We start from the raw sequence: 23,457 nt of genomic DNA, 5'->3' as shown, positions 1-23,457 counted from the left end.
CTGACTACCCTTGGGTCATCTTACTCTATGGTTCATCTCTCTGGCATGGCTATGCCCAATCATGATTGGTTGTTTGACCCGTTAGTCCTCAAGAACCAATTGGGAGGTGATCTTCTGGTGCCTATACCTATGCTGATCTGTATCAGACTTTATAGTGACAAACACAGCATTACTATTATTCTTTGTCACAAACGAAAAAGACTGTTGGCACTTACACAAGGAAGCTATAGTCACACATGATTGGTTCATCATACACCCCCTCAAGTTCTATGTCCCACATAACTCACAACACTTTTATTTATCATTATTTATACTTCTTACTTTTTTCTTTCACTTTGAAAAAAAAATATTTTCCCAACCTATTTTCCCCAACTATACATTGCCGCTTGAGTACCATCCTCGTCGGGTGGATGCAAAAATCAGAATTAAGTTGGCCTGTTATAATTGAAAGTTACTAAAAGATGAATATCAAGCCTACAATAAGTCATACAAAAACATAAAATTCGGCTTCATATACATCATAATTAGGAAACAAAAATAGAATAATGATAATGTTTTACCACCAGTTGCCTCATTGCATTAGAATATTTGTATCGCCATGCAATATATTACATTCAAAAGAACAAAGGAATATCATAATACAAAGAAAATGATCCAACACACGTTTGCCTCACATTAGGAATGAATACAGAAAGAACTCTCTTTCTATATACTGTACGCAACAAAAGGCTGTACAAGATAACATTAAGTATGTTGTAAGAACTTTAGTGTTACAACAAAGTCTATGCTGTAGTTATATCAATGCAGTGTGTACTACACCACAAATATAGTAACTAGTGTACAACGCTTGCTGTCGTGCCGGCGGGCATTTACCATTATGTAGTTCAAAGGTATGCTCCCTTACTAATGGGCGGCAGAACAATGGAACGCAAATGTGTGCCGGCCAGCAATCACTGCAATCAATCAATCTTCTGCTGGATCAAATTCTAAGATTTTTCAGGTTTTACAATCTTAGAATTTGAGAAATAGTTGGTATCAAAAGAAATACTATGGAGGAAATTGAAGCATCAGTTTATTCAAATGCTTATTTTGACATCAAAGAGACTCGGTTCATTTTATATGTATGTCAGGTTTGTAGTAACTTTTAAATGAAAATGGTTTTCATGATTTCCCCCCCCCCCCACAAAAAAAAAAACAAAGAAAAAAAAAACAAATAGAAAAAATATACAACTTATTTTGACATCAAAGAGACTCGGTTTATTTTATATGTATGTCAGGTTTGTAGTAACTTTTAAATGAAAATGGTTTTCACGATTCCGCCCCCCCCCAAAAAAGAAAAAAAAACAAATAGAAAAAAATATACAAAATTCATGAATGCAAGTATTGAACATAAGCAGGCAATTATTTATTTTTGCCAAATTATATTAGTTTGGACATTGATAGATACGCTCAACAGAATACTGATGACATTATCATTTCCAAGGTTTTAGAAATTTTCGCAAAAAAAAGAAACTCCTTTTTTTATAATTAAGGAAGAGATGAAAATAATTGATATCAATAAAAATCTGCAGAAACGCAGTCACAATTATTTTTCTAAGATTAAATACAATCTGTAGAAAAATATTGGTAAGCTTCTGGGAGATTAAGATTAATTTGGAGAAACGATTGGCCAATAAACTAGATATTACTACATTTATATCTGAAATTTGCACTCTTCTCCAAATCAAATTAAATTATATATTACATTAGTTACAAAAATCAAAAGAGCACAAACTTCTGAAAGCATGAAAGGCTTTACATGGACATGGCATGAAAGATGCACAAAATAGGTTCCCAATAATCAAATTTGAAGGTTAAAATACATAGAAAAATGAACTATTACCATTAGGAAAATCTTACACATACTGAAACTGTTTAGGTTTCAGTAATTTGGTTATAAAGGCCAAGCTCAAAAAGAGGGAGAATAACAAACACAAATACAAATCAAACTAACAAGGTTTAAGGGACAGAATTTTGTCTGTAAGATGGAGATATTATTTTTACATTGTAAGACACAATATACTAAAAAAAATCAAGCAAAAGAAGCACAATACACAATGCAACTGCAGTGCTTTCCTCCACTTGCACATTAGTGCTGAATGGAATCCTAGTCGCCGGCACTGCAATATAGCTTAAATTTATCAATTTGAAAATTCCAGGCATGAAGACCATTATAAAAACTAACATAGATCGAAACAGTTGATGGATACAGCACTTAAGTCAACACAGACTATCAATATCTATCTAAATTAGAAAATTAAATAATCTAGGCTTCATACCTTATGCAGGGCTAATTTAAATGCAATTATAGCATTCTCGCGTGATTTTAAAGGAACTGAAATGCTCTCCAAAGCCAAAAATTCTTCAGCAGGTGATAAACTGAATTTTTAGTAATTTGTCCCTTCTTACGCGGGTGCAAGGCAGTGATCTCTACAATACTGTCGTGAATCAGACGTAGGGCTATCTTGTCTTTCTGTAGACAAAAGCCGACGATTATTAAATTTGTAGTTATCAGCAATTTCACATTGTCTCTGACTTGCTGTATTGTTGGAATTTTTTCATCCAGAAAATCGGTTTCCGCTAGACCACTTAGCTCCTAATTGTAATCTAGAATATCCCCTTCTGTCCTTACTTTTGTTTCATACACAACATCACAAAAGGTGTCTACTATGGAAATAGACGCAATTACCTTGCCAGTCTCAGAGTACAACCAGTTGCAACTCAGAGTATACAGCCTTTTGGTAGTAGAGATGTTTTTACGTCAGTGTGAAGCCCGTCATCTCATCTATGTTGACGTGATCATGGACGTGCTTCGGGGCTTTTCTACAAGGGAGTTCACCTTCGCCAAGTCCACAGCATCCATATTTCCTTTTGCATAGACGATAAGGGTGGAATATACGAACTTCTTCTTTTATCTTTCCCTCTTCGTCAACTTCGAATTCAAGGCGGCATCGTCGGCAGATGCTGAATTGTTTGGTTGAATTATTGGGTTGCTTGGCAGTCCCTGATACTAAGGCCTTTGAGGCATCCTCTGGGTGGATTCGCGGAAATCCAAAGGCTTCCAGTTCCCGGAGTTGAAGTGGGAGCTTCCTAAATTTCTCATATGTAAATGAGGACATATCTGTGTTAATAAAAAATTTGGTTTTTTTATTTTATATTCAAAGATTACAAAACTGTACGATTATTGTTAACAACTTGCAGTTGAAAACAAATGGTCTCAGTGATTGAAATGGACAAGGATAAGAATTTGTAAGAAAACTTTATTGAAGTGAATTTCACAATATACAAATACAAATGTGCAATATATATATATATATATATATATATATATATATATATATATATATATATATATATATATATATATATATATATGTATATATATATATATGTATATATATATATATATATATATATATATATATATATATGTATATATATATATATGTATATATATATGTATATATATATATATATATATATATATATATATATATATATATATATATATATATATATATATATATATATATATATATGTGAATATCACCCACGAAATGCATTTAATACCGAATTCTATCTTGGGAATACTTATCCACTTGGAATTCATTTTATGGTAACAGCTTCTGGCCGGGTGGTGATTCGAACCACCACCTGTACGGCTAGAAACTATGCTGGCAGGGACCCTACCGACTTGATAGCTGAGTCGGTAGGGTCCCTGCCAGCATAGTTTCTAGCCGTACAGGTGGTGGTTCGAATCACCACCCGGCCAGAAGCTGTTACCATAAAATGAATTCCAAGTGGATAAGTATTCCCAAGATAGAATTGGGTATTAAATGCATTTCGTGGGTGATATTTACAATAATTAAAATCCCGTGTGCTTGTGATATATGTTCATATATATATATATATATATATATATATATATATATATATATATATATATATATATATATATATATATATATATATATATATATATATATATATATATATATGTATATGTATATGTATATATATATGTATATATGTATATATATATATATATATATATATATATATATATATATATATATATATATATATATATATATATATATATATATATATATATATATATATATATATATATATATATGTATATGTATATGTATATATATATGTATATATGTATATATATATGTATATATGTATATATATATGTATATATGTATATATGTATATATATATATATATATATATATATATATATATATATATATATATATATATATATATATATATATATATATATATATATATATATATATATATATATATATATATATGTATATATATGTATATGTATATATCTTAACATGGAAATGTATTATAACGTAAACCTTCTATTAGAGAAATTGCTTTTGAATAATAGTTTGCATGAAGAGTAAGTTACAAAATTTATGCAATTCAACTTATTTGAATCTTTTCTGGGTTAGTAAATTCATGCAGTTTAATAATTTTCAATCTTTTTTGAAGTAAAAGATAGGAAAAAGTTAATTATCTGTATAAAAATAAAAGGGCGTGGGGAATGGGGCGTTTAACACCCCAGTCAACACGTCCTCCGCTTCTACGCCCATGGGAATATCCAAAATTTTATTTCACCGATTTTCGACCATTTAGTTTATATTGAGTTTGAATTAATTATGAAGTGAATTTTTAGGGTAAATAATACTCATTGGAACCCCTCCTTAATTAACGTTCTTTTGGTATTGTCCTTTAGTTTATTATTTAGTCCAGCAGTTTCAGTAAGGGTGTACTATTCCAAGTTCGGCATTGCGCCTGAATACCGAGATGGTAGATGTTCTGAAAAAACAAGTAAATATTTGTCACTAATTATGTGGGCTTTAAATCATGTGTATAGTTAACGAACTACATCACTCTCAGTATTCGTCTTGATTGCGCTCCAATCCCTCAGAGTAGGATATCCTTGATATCTGTTGTTGGGAGGGTCGACAGAAGAAGTAAATTTCTCACACTTGAACAAAATTTTCACCAATCGCAATATAATTTAATATAACTTATTTGGACGAAATAAAAACTGTGGCAACTCCAAAACTTGTCAGTACAGGGCTGCCCAAGGACGGAATCACATAGGAAGTGATGCAACAATCGACGTAAGACCCAATTGATGTTACGCATGGAAACTAACAAAGATCTCTTTGGGATGCGTCACATATGACGTAACGACACGTCAGGAACGGAAAACGTGTGTGGTCACGTATCCTTTCAAAGTGAACCTGTTCCATTTTGTCTGGCAAAGCTAACTTTTTCAGCAGCAGTTTGTATTCAATTGAATAGTAAAATTTCGTTGTGATTTAAAAAAAGTCACTGTGATTAACGTGCTGTTCTTTATTTTTCCATTCTTTAAATAAGAATAGAATTTCAGTAAGTCTAAACTTTAAACGTATATTGCGCTCATGTGCTGTCGTATGGGTTATTATTTCTATAAATTAAAGTTGAATTTACTTTAGGTGATGGTGGTTGCGATTTTGGTATATGTGTTGTACAAATGCTTAGAAAAAAAATCTTAACCTGCACTCAAATAACACCTAGGTTGTGAGTCTATATAAAGTTATTCATGTTATTTTCTTAGTTCACTAATATAAAATTTTAATAAAAGTAAATGTGATTTCAGCATGATTACAGTCCATTTTTTCTTCATGAAATTTAAATACTAATGTATTGTCTTCCTAATAATATGATTATTTTATATTTTTGCAAAAGATGACAAGATTATAGTTCTTGGTAAAATTATAGAATAATGCAATACACGGTTTGTAGAAAACAAGACTTTTTCAATGTATTTGTTGGTGTTTTGAAAGCTTTTAAAAATGATTTCTAGCGGATATCTGCAGTTTTTGAGTTATGGTGGGTTCCCTTCCATAATTTGTAAGTTATGGCTTTCGAGTTATGATGGCTCGACTTCCATAATTGAAAAGCTATGGTTTTGAATTAAGTATTGTCATGAATTAAGTAAAAAAAAAAGCCTATGATTGTGTGTATAATATATCTAAATTATTTTTCTTTTAACTTTGTTGTTTGCACCAGTTATCATCATAGAAAAAAGGCATAGTAATAAAAAATATAATTCCTCAATGAAAACCAAGTAATAGTAATGAAACGCTATCAAAACACTCGAGTTTTTATTAATTTATTTTTTGCGGTTTTTTTTTTTGGGGGGGGGCACATAAAATGATTTTCCATCCCATTTGTTAAGCAGTCCTTCGTAGCAGTGTTCATCGTACTGCAAATACGTCCTTACTTACTGAGCTGATTTTCCTGGTAACCAAACATAATCATAATCAAAGTAGCCTTTGTGTCTAAAGAGAAAACAGTCTGTGTAAAACGATTCCCTCGGGCATTATTTGTGCATGAAAGCCTCCGTCATTCCTGTTTTCCTAAACTGATTGGAGACCAATACCACCCAGCTTGATGTGGGTCGTATTTGGATTCAATCAATTTAGGAAAACAAGAATGGAGGAGGATTCCATGCACAAATAATTTCCGAGGAGGTCGTTTTATATAGACTGAATTGTTTCAAATTACAAGGCTGATCTTACTTTACTGAGAAAGTACCTTCAGAAAAACACACGTTTGGCATTTGGTCTCCCATAACTACCCTCTATGGGACTACGGACAAAACTGACTACCCTTGGGTCATCTTACTCTATGGTTCATCTCTCTGGCATGGCTATGCCCAATCATGATTGGTTGTTTCACCCGATAGTCCTCAAGAACCAATTGGGAGGTGATCTTCTGGTGCCTATACCTATGCTGATCTGTATCAGACTTTATCGTGACAAACACAGCATTACTATTATTCTTTGTCACAAACGAAAAAGACTGTTGGCACTTACACAAGGAAGCTATAGTCACACATGATTGGTTCATCATACACTCCCTCAAGTTCTATGTCCCACATAACTCACAACACTTTTATTTATCATTATTTATACTTCTTACTTTTATCTTTCACTTTGAAAAAAAAATATTTTCCCAACCTATTTTCCCCAACTATACATTGCCGCTTGAGTACCATCCTCGTCGGGTGGATGCAAAAATCAGAATTAAGTTGGCCTGTTACAATTAAAAGTTACTAAAAGATGAATCTCAAGCCTACAATAAGTCATACAAAAACACAAAATTCGGCTTCATATACATCATAATTAGGAAAGAAAAATAGAATAATGATAATGTTTTACCACCAGTTGCCTCATTGCATTAGAATATTTGTATCGCTATGCAATATATTACATTCAAAAGAACAAAGGAATATCATAATACAAAGAAAATGATCCAACACACGTTTGCCTCACATTAGGAATGAATACAGAAAGAACTCACTTTCTATATACTGTACGCAACAAAAGGCAGTACAAGATAACATTAAGTATGTTGTAAGAACTTTAAGTGTTACAACAAAGTCTATACTGTAGTTATATCAATGCAGTGTGTACTACACCACAAATATAGTAACTAGTGTACAACGCTTGCTGTCGTGCCTGCGGGCATTTACCCCTATATAGTTCAAAGGTATGCTCCCTTTAACTACTGGGCGGCAGAACAATGGTCCGCAAATGTGTGCCGGCCAGCAATCACTGCAATCAATCAATCTTCTGCTGGATCAAATTCTAAGATTTATCAGGTTTTACAATCTTAGAATTTGAGAAATAGTTGGTATCAAAAGAAATACTATGGAGGAAATTGAAGCATCAGTTTATTCAAATGCTTATTTTGACATCAAAGAGACTCGGTTCATTTTATATGTATGTCAGGTTTGTAGTAACTTTTAAATGAAAATGGTTTTCATGAATCCCCCCCCCCCAAAAAAAAAAAGAAAAAAAAAAGAAATAGAAAAAATATACAAAAGTCATGAATGCAAGTATTGAACATAAGCAGGCAATTATTTATTTTTGCCAAATTATATCAGTTTGGACATTGATAGATACGCTCAACAGAATACTGATAACATTATCATTTCCAAGGTTTTAGTAATTTTCGCAAAAAAAAAGAAACTCCTTTTTTTATAATTAAGGAAGAGATGAAAATAATTGATATCAATAAAAATCTGCAGAAACGCAGTCACAATTTTTTTTTCTAAGATTAAATACAATCTGTAGAAAAATATTGGTAAGCTTTTGGGAGATTAAGATTAATTTGGAGAAACGATTGGCCAATAAACTAGATATTACTACATTTATATCTGAAATTTGCACTCTTCTCCAAATCAAATTAAATTATATATTACATTAGTTACAAAAATCAAAAGAGCACAAACTTCTGAAAGCATGAAAGGCTTTACATGGACATGGCATGAAAGATGCACAAAATAGGTTCCCAATAATCAAATTTGAAGGTTACAATACATAGAAAAGTGAACTATTATCATTAGGAAAATCTTACACATACTGAAACTGTTTAGGTTTCAGTAATTTGGTTATAAAGGCCAAGCGCAAAAAGAGGGAGAATAACAAACACAAATACAAATCAAACTAACAAGGTTTAAGGGACAGAATTTTGTCTGTAAGATGAAGATATTATTTTTACATTGTAAGGCACAATATACTAAAAAAAAATCAAGCAAAAGAAGCACAATACACAATGCAACTGCAGTGCTTTCCTCCACTTGCACATTAGTGCTGAATGGAATCCTAGTCGCCGGCACTGCAATATAGCTTAAATTTATCAATTTGAAAATTCCAGTCATGAAGACCATTATAAAAACTAACATAGATCGAAACAGTTGATGGATACAGCACTTAAGTCAACACAGACTATCAATATCTATCTAAATTAGAAAATTAAATAATCTAGGCTTCATACCTTATGCAGGGCTAATTTCAATGCAATTATAGCATTCTCGCGTGATTTTAAAGGAACTGAAATGCTCTCCAAAGCCAAAAATTCTTCTGCAGGTGATAAACTGAATTTTTAGTAATTTGTCCCTTCTTACGCGGGTGCAAGGCAGTGATCTCTACAATACTGTCGTGAATCAGACGTAGGGCTATCTTGTCTTTCTGTAGACAAAAGCCGACGATTATTACATTTGTAGTTATCAGCAATTTCACATTGTCTCTGACTTGCTGTATTGTTGGAATTTTTTCATCCAGAAAATCGGTTTCCGCTAGACCACTTAGCTCCTAATTGTAATCTAGAATATCCCCTTCTGTCCTTACTTTTGTTTCATACACAACATCACAAAAGGTGTCTACTATGGAAATAGACGCAATTACCTTGCCAGTCTCAGAGTACAACCAGTTGCAACTCAGAGTATACAGCCTTTTGGTAGTAGAGATGTTTTTACGTCAGTGTGAAGCCCGTCATCTCATCTATGTTGACGTGATCATGGACGTGCTTCGGGGCTTTTCTACAAGGGAGTTCACCTTCGCCAAGTCCACAGCATCCATATTTCCTTTTGCATAGACGATAAGGGTGGAATATACGAACTTCTTCTTTTATCTTTCCCTCTTCGTCAACTTCGAATTCAAGGCGGCATCGTCGGCAGATGCTGAATTGTTTGGTTGAATTATTGGGTTGCTTGGCAGTCCCTGATACTAAGGCCTTTGAGGCATCCTCTGGGTGGATTTGCGGAAATCCAAAGGCTTCCAGTTCCCGGAGTTGAAGTGGGAGCTTCCTAAATTTCTCATATGTAAATGAGGACATATCTGTGTTAATAAAAAATTTGGTTTTTTTATTTTATATTCAAAGATTACAAAACTGTACGATTATTGTTAACAACTTGCAGTTGAAAACAAATGGTCTCAGTGATTGAAATGGACAAGGATAAGAATTTGTAAGAAAACTTTATTGAAGTGAATTTCACAATATACAAATACAAATGTGCAATATATATATATATATATATATATATATATATATATATATATATATATAATATATATATATATATATATATATATATATATATATATATATATATATATATATATATATATATATATATATATATATATGTGAATATCACCCACGAAATGCATTTAATACCGAATTCTATCTTGGGAATACTTATCCACTTGGAATTCATTTTATGGTAACAGCTTCTGGCCGGGTGGTGATTCGAACCACCACCTGTACGGCTAGAAACTATGCTGGCAGGGACCCTACCGACTTGATAGCTGAGTCGGTAGGGTCCCTGCCAGCATAGTTTCTAGCCGTACAGGTGGTGGCTCGAATCACCACCCGGCCAGAAGCTGTTACCATAAAATGAATTCCAAGTGGATAAGTATTCCCAAGATAGAATTGGGTATTAAATGCATTTCGTGGGTGATATTTACAATAATTAAAATCCCGTGTGCTTGTGATATATGTTCATATATATATATATATATATATATATATATATATATATATATATATATATATATATATATATATATATATATATATATATATATATATATATATATATATATATATATATATATATATATATATATATATATATATATATATATATATATATGTATATATATATATATATATATGTATATATATGTATATGTATATATCTTAACATGGAAATATATTATAACGTAAACCTTCTATTAGAGAAATTGCTTTTGAATAATAGTTTGCATGAAGAGTAAGTTACAAAATTTATGCAATTCAACTTATTTGAATCTTTTCTGGGTTAGTAAATTCATGCAGTTTAATAATTTTCAATCTTTTTTGAAGTAAAAGATAGGAAAAAGTTAATTATCTGTATAAAAATAAAAGGGCGTGGGGAATGGGGCGTTTAACACCCCAGTCAACACGTCCTCCGCTTCTACGCCCATGGGAATATCCAAAATTTTATTTCACCGATTTTCGACCATTTAGTTTATATTGAGTTTGAATTAATTATGAAGTGAATTTTTAGGGTAAATAATACTCATTGGAACCCCTCCTTAATTAACGTTCTTTTGGTATTGTCCTTTAGTTTATTATTTAGTCCAGCAGTTTCAGTAAGGGTGTACTATTCCAAGTTCGGCATTGCGCCTGAATACCGAGATGGTAGATGTTCTGAAAAAACAAGTAAATATTTGTCACTAATTATGTGGGCTTTAAATCATGTGTATAGTTAACGAACTACATCACTCTCAGTATTCGTCTTGATTGCGCTCCAATCCCTCAGAGTAGGATATCCTTGATATCTGTTGTTGGGAGGGTCGACAGAAGAAGTAAATTTCTCACACTTGAACAAAATTTTCACCAATCGCAATATAATTTAATATAACTTATTTGGACGAAATAAAAACTGTGGCAACTCCAAAACTTGTCAGTACAGGGCTGCCCAAGGACGGAATCACATAGGAAGTGATGCAACACTCGACGTAAGACCCAATTGATGTTACGCATGGAAACTAACAAAGATCTCTTTGGGATGCGTCACATATGACGTAACGACACGTCAGGAACGGAAAACGTGTGTGGTCACGTATCCTTTCAAAGTGAACCTGTTCCATTTTGTCTGGCAAAGCTAACTTTTTCAGCAGCAGTTTGTATTCAATTGAATAGTAAAATTTCGTTGTGATTTAAAAAAAGTCACTGTGATTAACGTGCTGTTCTTTATTTTTCCATTCTTTAAATAAGAATAGAATTTCAGTAAGTCTAAACTTTAAACGTATATTGCGCTCATGTGCTGTCGTATGGGTTATTATTTCTATAAATTAAAGTTGAATTTACTTTAGGTGATGGTGGTTGCGATTTTGGTATATGTGTTGTACAAATGCTTAGAAAAAAAATCTTAACCTGCACTCAAATAACACCTAGGTTGTGAGTCTATATAAAGTTATTCATGTTATTTTCTTAGTTCACTAATATAAAATTTTAATAAAAGTAAATGTGATTTCAGCATGATTACAGTCCATTTTTTCTTCATGAAATTTAAATACTAATGTATTGTCTTCCTAATAATATGATTATTTTATATTTTTGCAAAAGATGACAAGATTATAGTTCTTGGTAAAATTATAGAATAATGCAATACACGGTTTGTAGAAAACAAGACTTTTTCAATGTATTTGTTGGTGTTTTGAAAGCTTTTAAAAATGATTTCTAGCGGATATCTGCAGTTTTTGAGTTATGGTGGGTTCCCTTCCATAATTTGTAAGTTATGGCTTTCGAGTTATGATGGCTCGACTTCCATAATTGAAAAGCTATGGTTTTGAATTAAGTATTGTCATGAATTAAGTAAAAAAAAAAGCCTATGATTGTGTGTATAATATATCTAAATTATTTTTCTTTTAACTTTGTTGTTTGCACCAGTTATCATCATAGAAAAAAGGCATAGTAATAAAAAATATAATTCCTCAATGAAAACCAAGTAATAGTAATGAAACGCTATCAAAACACTCGAGTTTTTATTAATTTATTTTTTGCGGTTTTTTTTTTTCGGGGGGGGCACATAAAATGATTTTCCATCCCATTTGTTAAGCAGTCCTTCGTAGCAGTGTTCATCGTACTGCAAATACGTCCTTACTTACTGAGCTGATTTTCCTGGTAACCAAACATAATCATAATCAAAGTAGCCTTTGTGTCTAAAGAGAAAACAGTCTGTGTAAAACGATTCCCTCGGGCATTATTTGTGCATGAAAGCCTCCGTCATTCCTGTTTTCCTAAACTGATTGGAGACCAATACCACCCAGCTTGATGTGGGTCGTATTTGGATTCAATCAATTTAGGAAAACAAGAATGGAGGAGGATTCCATGCACAAATAATTTCCGAGGAGGTCGTTTTATATAGACTGAATTGTTTCAAATTACAAGGCTGATCTTACTTTACTGAGAAAGTACCTTCAGAAAAACACACGTTTGGCATTTGGTCTCCCATAACTACCCTCTATGGGACTACGGACAAAACTGACTACCCTTGGGTCATCTTACTCTATGGTTCATCTCTCTGGCATGGCTATGCCCAATCATGATTGGTTGTTTCACCCGATAGTCCTCAAGAACCAATTGGGAGGTGATCTTCTGGTGCCTATACCTATGCTGATCTGTATCAGACTTTATCGTGACAAACACAGCATTACTATTATTCTTTGTCACAAACGAAAAAGACTGTTGGCACTTACACAAGGAAGCTATAGTCACACATGATTGGTTCATCATACACCCCCTCAAGTTCTATGTCCCACATAACTCACAACACTTTTATTTATCATTATTTATACTTCTTACTTTTATCTTTCACTTTGAAAAAAAAATATTTTCCCAACCTATTTTCCCCAACTATACATTGCCGCTTGAGTACCATCCTCGTCGGGTGGATGCAAAAATCAGAATTAAGTTGGCCTGTTACAATTAAAAGTTACTAAAAGATGAATCTCAAGCCTACAATAAGTCATACAAAAACACAAAATTCGGCTTCATATACATCATAATTAGGAAAGAAAAATAGAATAATGATAATGTTTTACCACCAGTTGCCTCATTGCATTAGAATATTTGTATCGCTATGCAATATATTACATTCAAAAGAACAAAGGAATATCATAATACAAAGAAAATGATCCAACACACGTTTGCCTCACATTAGGAATGAATACAGAAAGAACTCACTTTCTATATACTGTACGCAACAAAAGGCAGTACAAGATAACATTAAGTATGTTGTAAGAACTTTAAGTGTTACAACAAAGTCTATACTGTAGTTATATCAATGCAGTGTGTACTACACCACAAATATAGTAACTAGTGTACAACGCTTGCTGTCGTGCCTGCGGGCATTTACCCCTATATAGTTCAAAGGTATGCTCCCTTTAACTACTGGGCGGCAGAACAATGGTCCGCAAATGTGTGCCGGCCAGCAATCACTGCAATCAATCAATCTTCTGCTGGATCAAATTCTAAGATTTATCAGGTTTTACAATCTTAGAATTTGAGAAATAGTTGGTATCAAAAGAAATACTATGGAGGAAATTGAAGCATCAGTTTATTCAAATGCTTATTTTGACATCAAAGAGACTTGGTTCATTTTATATGTATGTCAGGTTTGTAGTAACTTTTAAATGAAAATGGTTTTCATGAATCCCCCCCCCCCAAAAAAAAAAGAAAAAAAAAGAAATAGAAAAAATATACAAAAGTCATGAATGCAAGTATTGAACATAAGCAGGCAATTATTTATTTTTGCCAAATTATATCAGTTTGGACATTGATAGATACGCTCAACAGAATACTGATAACATTATCATTTCCAAGGTTTTAGTAATTTTCGCAAAAAAAAAGAAACTCCTTTTTTTATAATTAAGGAAGAGATGAAAATAATTGATATCAATAAAAATCTGCAGAAACGCAGTCACAATTTTTTTTTCTAAGATTAAATACAATCTGTAGAAAAATATTGGTAAGCTTTTGGGAGATTAAGATTAATTTGGAGAAACGATTGGCCAATAAACTAGATATTACTACATTTATATCTGAAATTTGCACTCTTCTCCAAATCAAATTAAATTATATATTACATTAGTTACAAAAATCAAAAGAGCACAAACTTCTGAAAGCATGAAAGGCTTTACATGGACATGGCATGAAAGATGCACAAAATAGGTTCCCAATAATCAAATTTGAAGGTTACAATACATAGAAAAGTGAACTATTATCATTAGGAAAATCTTACACATACTGAAACTGTTTAGGTTTCAGTAATTTGGTTATAAAGGCCAAGCGCAAAAAGAGGGAGAATAACAAACACAAATACAAATCAAACTAACAAGGTTTAAGGGACAGAATTTTGTCTGTAAGATGAAGATATTATTTTTACATTGTAAGGCACAATATACTAAAAAAAAATCAAGCAAAAGAAGCACAATACACAATGCAACTGCAGTGCTTTCCTCCACTTGCACATTAGTGCTGAATGGAATCCTAGTCGCCGGCACTGCAATATAGCTTAAATTTATCAATTTGAAAATTCCAGGCATGAAGACCATTATAAAAACTAACATAGATCGAAACAGTTGATGGATACAGCACTTAAGTCAACACAGACTATCAATATCTATCTAAATTAGAAAATTAAATAATCTAGGCTTCATACCTTATGCAGGGCTAATTTCAATGCAATTATAGCATTCTCGCGTGATTTTAAAGGAACTGAAATGCTCTCCAAAGCCAAAAATTCTTCTGCAGGTGATAAACTGAATTTTTAGTAATTTGTCCCTTCTTACGCGGGTGCAAGGCAGTGATCTCTACAATACTGTCGTGAATCAGACGTAGGGCTATCTTGTCTTTCTGTAGACAAAAGCCGACGATTATTACATTTGTAGTTATCAGCAATTTCACATTGTCTCTGACTTGCTGTATTGTTGGAATTTTTTCATCCAGAAAATCGGTTTCCGCTAGACCACTTAGCTCCTAATTGTAATCTAGAATATCCCCTTCTGTCCTTACTTTTGTTTCATACACAACATCACAAAAGGTGTCTACTATGGAAATAGACGCAATTACCTTGCCAGTCTCAGAGTACAACCAGTTGCAACTCAGAGTATACAGCCTTTTGGTAGTAGAGATGTTTTTACGTCAGTGTGAAGCCCGTCATCTCATCTATGTTGACGTGATCATGGACGTGCTTCGGGGCTTTTCTACAAGGAAGTTCACCTTCGCCAAGTCCACAGCATCCATATTTCCTTTTGCATAGACGATAAGGGTGGAATATACGAACTTCTTCTTTTATCTTTCCCTCTTCGTCAACTTCGAATTCAAGGCGGCATCGTCGGCAGATGCTGAATTGTTTGGTTGAATTATTGGGTTGCTTGGCAGTCCCTGATACTAAGGCCTTTGAGGCATCCTCTGGGTGGATTCGCGGAAATCCAAAGGCTTCCAGTTCCCGGAGTTGAAGTGGGAGCTTCCTAAATTTCTCATATGTAAATGAGGACATATCTGTGTTAATAAAAAATTTGGTTTTTTTATTTTATATTCAAAGATTACAAAACTGTACGATTATTGTTAACAACTTGCAGTTGAAAACAAATGGTCTCAGTGATTGAAATGGACAAGGATAAGAATTTGTAAGAAAACTTTATTGAAGTGAATTTCACAATATACAAATACAAATGTGCAATATATATATATATATATATATATATATATATATATATATATATATATATATATATATATATGTGAATATCACCCACGAAATGCATTTAATACCGAATTCTATCTTGGGAATACTTATCCACTTGGAATTCATTTTATGGTAACAGCTTCTGGCCGGGTGGTGATTCGAACCACCACCTGTACGGCTAGAAACTATGCTGGCAGGGACCCTACCGACTTGATAGCTGAGTCGGTAGGGTCCCTGCCAGCATAGTTTCTAGCCGTACAGGTGGTGGTTCGAATCACCACCCGGCCAGAAGCTGTTACCATAAAATGAATTCCAAGTGGATAAGTATTCCCAAGATAGAATTGGGTATTAAATGCATTTCGTGGGTGATATTTACAATAATTAAAATCCCGTGTGCTTGTGATATATGTTCATATATATATATATATATATATATATATATATATATATATATATATATATATATATATATATATATATATATATATATATATATATATATATATATATATATATATATATATATATATATATATGTATATATATATATATATGTATATATATATATGTATATATATGTATATGTATATATCTTAACATGGAAATGTATTATAACGTAAACCTTCTATTAGAGAAATTGCTTTTGAATAATAGTTTGCATGAAGAGTAAGTTACAAAATTTATGCAATTCAACTTATTTGAATCTTTTCTGGGTTAGTAAATTCATGCAGTTTAATAATTTTCAATCTTTTTTGAAGTAAAAGATAGGAAAAAGTTAATTATCTGTATAAAAATAAAAGGGCGTGGGGAATGGGGCGTTTAACACCCCAGTCAACACGTCCTCCGCTTCTACGCCCATGGGAATATCCAAAATTTTATTTCACCGATTTTCGACTATTTAGTTTATATTGAGTTTGAATTAATTATGAAGTGAATTTTTAGGGTAAATAATACTCATTGGAACCCCTCCTTAATTAACGTTCTTTTGGTATTGTCCTTTAGTTTATTATTTAGTCCAGCAGTTTCAGTAAGGGTGTACTATTCCAAGTTCGGCATTGCGCCTGAATACCGAGATGGTAGATGTTCTGAAAAAACAAGTAAATATTTGTCACTAATTATGTGGGCTTTAAATCATGTGTATAGTTAACGAACTACATCACTCTCAGTATTCGTCTTGATTGCGCTCCAATCCCTCAGAGTAGGATATCCTTGATATCTGTTGTTGGGAGGGTCGACAGAAGAAGTAAATTTCTCACACTTGAACAAAATTTTCACCAATCGCAATATAATTTAATATAACTTATTTGGACGAAATAAAAACTGTGGCAACTCCAAAACTTGTCAGTACAGGGCTGCCCAAGGACGGAATCACATAGGAAGTGATGCAACACTCGACGTAAGACCCAATTGATGTTACGCATGGAAACTAACAAAGATCTTTTTGGGATGCGTCACATATGACGTAACGACACGTCAGGAACGGAAAACGTGTGTGGTCACGTATCCTTTCAAAGTGAACCTGTTCCATTTTGTCTGGCAAAGCTAACTTTTTCAGCAGCAGTTTGTATTCAATTGAATAGTAAAATTTCGTTGTGATTTAAAAAAAGTCACTCTGATTAACGTGCTGTTCTTTATTTTTCCATTCTTTAAATAAGAATAGAATTTCAGTAAGTCTAAACTTTAAACGTATATTGCGCTCATGTGCTGTCGTATGGGTTATTATTTCTATAAATTAAAGTTGAATTTACTTTAGGTGATGGTGGTTGCGATTTTGGTATATGTGTTGTACAAATGCTTAGAAAAAAAATCTTAACCTGCACTCAAATAACACCTAGGTTGTGAGTCTATATAAAGTTATTCATGTTATTTTCTTAGTTCACTAATATAAAATTTTAATAAAAGTAAATGTGATTTCAGCATGATTACAGTCCATTTTTTCTTCATGAAATTTAAATACTAATGTATTGTCTTCCTAATAATATGATTATTTTATATTTTTGCAAAAGATGACAAGATTATAGTTCTTGGTAAAATTATAGAATAATGCAATACACGGTTTGTAGAAAACAAGACTTTTTCAATGTATTTGTTGGTGTTTTGAAAGCTTTTAAAAATGATTTCTAGCGGATATCTGCAGTTTTTGAGTTATGGTGGGTTCCCTTCCATAATTTGTAAGTTATGGCTTTCGAGTTATGATGGCTCGACTTCCATAATTGAAAAGCTATGGTTTTGAATTAAGTATTGTCATGAATTAAGTAAAAAAAAAAGCCTATGATTGTGTGTATAATATATCTAAATTATTTTTCTTTTAACTTTGTTGTTTGCACCAGTTATCATCATAGAAAAAAGGCATAGTAATAAAAAATATAATTCCTCAATGAAAACCAAGTAATAGTAATGAAACGCTATCAAAACACTCGAGTTTTTATTAATTTATTTTTTGCGGTTTTTTTTTTTCGGGGGGGGCACATAAAATGATTTTCCATCCCATTTGTTAAGCAGTCCTTCGTAGCAGTGTTCATCGTACTGCAAATACGTCCTTACTTACTGAGCTGATTTTCCTGGTAACCAAACATAATCATAATCAAAGTAGCCTTTGTGTCTAAAGAGAAAACAGTCTGTGTAAAACGATTCCCTCGGGCATTATTTGTGCATGAAAGCCTCCGTCATTCCTGTTTTCCTAAACTGATTGGAGACCAATACCACCCAGCTTGATGTGGGTCGTATTTGGATTCAATCAATTTAGGAAAACAAGAATGGAGGAGGATTCCATGCACAAATAATTTCCGAGGAGGTCGTTTTATATAGACTGAATTGTTTCAAATTACAAGGCTGATCTTACTTTACTGAGAAAGTACCTTCAGAAAAACACACGTTTGGCATTTGGTCTCCCATAACTACCCTCTATGGGACTACGGACAAAACTGACTACCCTTGGGTCATCTTACTCTATGGTTCATCTCTCTGGCATGGCTATGCCCAATCATGATTGGTTGTTTGACCCGATAGTCCTCAAGAACCAATTGGGAGGTGATCTTCTGGTGCCTATACCTATGCTGATCTGTATCAGACTTTATCGTGACAAACACAGAATTACTATTATTCTTTGTCACAAACGAAAAAGACTGTTGGCACTTACACAAGGAAGCTATAGTCACACATGATTGGTTCATCATACACCCCCTCAAGTTCTATGTCCCACATAACTCACAACACTTTTATTTATCATTATTTATACTTCTTACTTTTATCTTTCACTTTGAAAAAAAAATATTTTCCCAACCTATTTTCCCCAACTATACATTGCCGCTTGAGTACCATCCTCGTCGGGTGGATGCAAAAATCAGAATCAAGTTGGCCTGTTACAATTAAAAGTTACTAAAAGATGAATCTCAAGCCTACAATAAGTCATACAAAAACACAAAATTCGGCTTCATATACATCATAATTAGGAAAGAAAAATAGAATAATGATAATGTTTTACCACCAGTTGCCTCATTGCATTAGAATATTTGTATCGCTATGCAATATATTACATTCAAAAGAACAAAGGAATATCATAATACAAAGAAAATGATCCAACACACGTTTGCCTCACATTAGGAATGAATACAGAAAGAACTCACTTTCTATATACTGTACGCAACAAAAGGCAGTACAAGATAACATTAAGTATGTTGTAAGAACTTTAAGTGTTACAACAAAGTCTATACTGTAGTTATATCAATGCAGTGTGTACTACACCACAAATATAGTAACTAGTGTACAACGCTTGCTGTCGTGCCTGCGGGCATTTACCCCTATATAGTTCAAAGGTATGCTCCCTTTAACTACTGGGCGGCAGAACAATGGTCCGCAAATGTGTGCCGGCCAGCAATCACTGCAATCAATCAATCTTCTGCTGGATCAAATTCTAAGATTTATCAGGTTTTACAATCTTAGAATTTGAGAAATAGTTGGTATCAAAAGAAATACTATGGAGGAAATTGAAGCATCAGTTTATTCAAATGCTTATTTTGACATCAAAGAGACTCGGTTCATTTTATATGTATGTCAGGTTTGTAGTAACTTTTAAATGAAAATGGTTTTCATGATTCCCCCCCCCCAAAAAAAAAAGAAAAAAAAAAGAAATAGAAAAAATATACAAAAGTCATGAATGCAAGTATTGAACATAAGCAGGCAATTATTTATTTTTGCCAAATTATATCAGTTTGGACATTGATAGATACGCTCAACAGAATACTGATAACATTTTCATTTCCAAGGTTTTAGTAATTTTCGCAAAAAAAAAGAAACTCCTTTTTTTATAATTAAGGAAGAGATGAAAATAATTGATATCAATAAAAATCTGCAGAAACGCAGTCACAATTTTTTTTTCTAAGATTAAATACAATCTGTAGAAAAATATTGGTAAGCTTTTGGGAGATTAAGATTAATTTGGAGAAACGATTGGCCAATAAACTAGATATTACTACATTTATATCTGAAATTTGCACTCTTCTCCAAATCAAATTAAATTATATATTACATTAGTTACAAAAATCAAAAGAGCACAAACTTCTGAAAGCATGAAAGGCTTTACATGGACATGGCATGAAAGATGCACAAAATAGGTTCCCAATAATCAAATTTGAAGGTTACAATACATAGAAAAGTGAACTATTATCATTAGGAAAATCTTACACATACTGAAACTGTTTAGGTTTCAGTAATTTGGTTATAAAGGCCAAGCGCAAAAAGAGGGAGAATAACAAACACAAATACAAATCAAACTAACAAGGTTTAAGGGACAGAATTTTGTCTGTAAGATGAAGATATTATTTTTACATTGTAAGGCACAATATACTAAAAAAAAATCAAGCAAAAGAAGCACAATACACAATGCAACTGCAGTGCTTTCCTCCACTTGCACATTAGTGCTGAATGGAATCCTAGTCGCCGGCACTGCAATATAGCTTAAATTTATCAATTTGAAAATTCCAGGCATGTAGACCATTATAAAAACTAACATAGATCGAAACAGTTGATGGATACAGCACTTAAGTCAACACAGACTATCAATATCTATCTAAATTAGAAAATTAAATAATCTAGGCTTCATACCTTATGCAGGGCTAATTTCAATGCAATTATAGCATTCTCGCGTGATTTTAAAGGAACTGAAATGCTCTCCAAAGCCAAAAATTCTTCTGCAGGTGATAAACTGAATTTTTAGTAATTTGTCCCTTCTTACGCGGGTGCAAGGCAGTGATCTCTACAATACTGTCGTGAATCAGACGTAGGGCTATCTTGTCTTTCTGTAGACAAAAGCCGACGATTATTACATTTGTAGTTATCAGCAATTTCACATTGTCTCTGACTTGCTGTATTGTTGGAATTTTTTCATCCAGAAAATCGGTTTCCGCTAGACCACTTAACTCCTAATTGTAATCTAGAATATCCCCTTCTGTCCTTACTTTTGTTTCATACACAACATCACAGAAGGTGTCTACTATGGAAATAGAGGCAATTACCTTGGCAGTCTCAGAGTACACCCAGTTGCAACTCAGAGAGTATACAGCCTTTTGGTAGTAGAGATGTTTTTACGTCAGTGTGAAGCCCGTCATCTCATCTATGTTGACGTGATCAGGGACGTGCTTCGGGGCTTTTCTACAAGGGAGTTCACCTTCGCCAAGTCCACAGCATCCATATTTCCTTTTGCATAGACGATAAGGGTAAAATATACAAACTTCTTCTTTTATCTTTCCCTCTTCGTCAACTTCGAATTTGAGGCGGTATCGTCGGCAGATGCTGAATTGTTTGATTGAATTATTGGGTTGCTTGGCAGTCCCTGATACTAAGGCCTTTGAGGCATCCTCTGGGTGGATTCGCGGAAATCCAAAGGCTTCCAGTTCCCTGAGTTGAAGTGGGAGCTTCCTAAATTTCTCATATGTAAATGAGGACATATCTGTGTAAATAAAAAATTGGGTTTTTTTATTTTATATTCTAAGATTACAAAACTGTAAGATTATTGTTAACAACTTGCAGTTGAAAACAAATGGTCTCAGTGATTGAAATGGACAAGGATAAGAATTTGTAAGAAAACTTTATTGAAGTGAATTTCACAATATAAAAATACAAATGTGCAATATATGTATATATATATATATATATATATATATATATATACATATATATATATATATATATATATATATATATATATATATATATATATATATATATATATATATATATATATATATTATATATATTATATATATATATATATATATATATATATATATATATATATATATATATATATATATATATATATATATATATATTATATATATTATATATATATATATATATATATATATATATATATATATATATATATATATATATATATGTATATGTATATATCTTAACATGGAAATTTATTATAACGTAAACCTTCTATTAGAGAAATTGCTTTTGAATAATAGTTTGTATGAAGAGTAAGTTACAAAATTTATGCAATTCAACTTATTTGAATCTTTTCTGGGTTAGTAAATTCCTGCAGTTTAATAATTTTCAATCTTTTTTGAAGTAAAAGATAGGAAAAAGTTAATTATCTGTATAAAAATAAAAGGGCGTGGGGAATGGGGCGTTTAACACCCCAGTCAACACGTCCTCCGCTTCTAAGCCCATGGGAATATCCAAAATTTTATTTCACCGATTTTCGACCATTTAGTTTATATTGAGTTTGAATTAATTATGAAGTGAATTTTTAGGGTAAATAATAAACTCATTGGAACCCCTCCTTAATTAACGTTCTTTTGGTATTGTCCTTTAGTTTATTATTTACTCCAGCAGTTTCAGTAAGGGTGTACTATTCCAAGTTCGGCATTGCGCCTGAATACCGAGATGGTAGATGTTCTGAAAAAACAAGTAAATATTTGTCACTAATTATGTGGGCTTTAAATCATGTGTATAGTTAACGAACTACATCACTCTCAGTATTCGTCTTGATTGCGCTACAATCCCTCAGAGTAGGATATCCTTGATATCTGTTGTTGGGAGGGTCTACAGAAGAAGTAAATTTCTCACACTTGAACAAAATTTTCACCAATCGCACGTTAATTTAATATAACTTATTTGGACGAAATAAAAACTGTGGCAACTCCAAAACTTGTGTCAGTACAGGGCTGCCCAAGGACGGAATCACATAGGAAGTGATGCAACACTCGACGTAAGACCCAATTGATGTTACGCATGGATCTTTTTGGGATGCGTCACATATGACGTAACGACACGTCAGGAACGGAAAACGTGTGTGG

This window comes from Palaemon carinicauda, chromosome 19 (genome assembly GCF_036898095.1).
Source record: "Palaemon carinicauda isolate YSFRI2023 chromosome 19, ASM3689809v2, whole genome shotgun sequence".
In the NCBI taxonomy this organism is placed as follows: domain Eukaryota; kingdom Metazoa; phylum Arthropoda; class Malacostraca; order Decapoda; family Palaemonidae; genus Palaemon; species Palaemon carinicauda.
The sequence above is the reverse complement of the archived record's forward strand: the minus strand, read 5'-3'. Positions refer to the sequence as shown.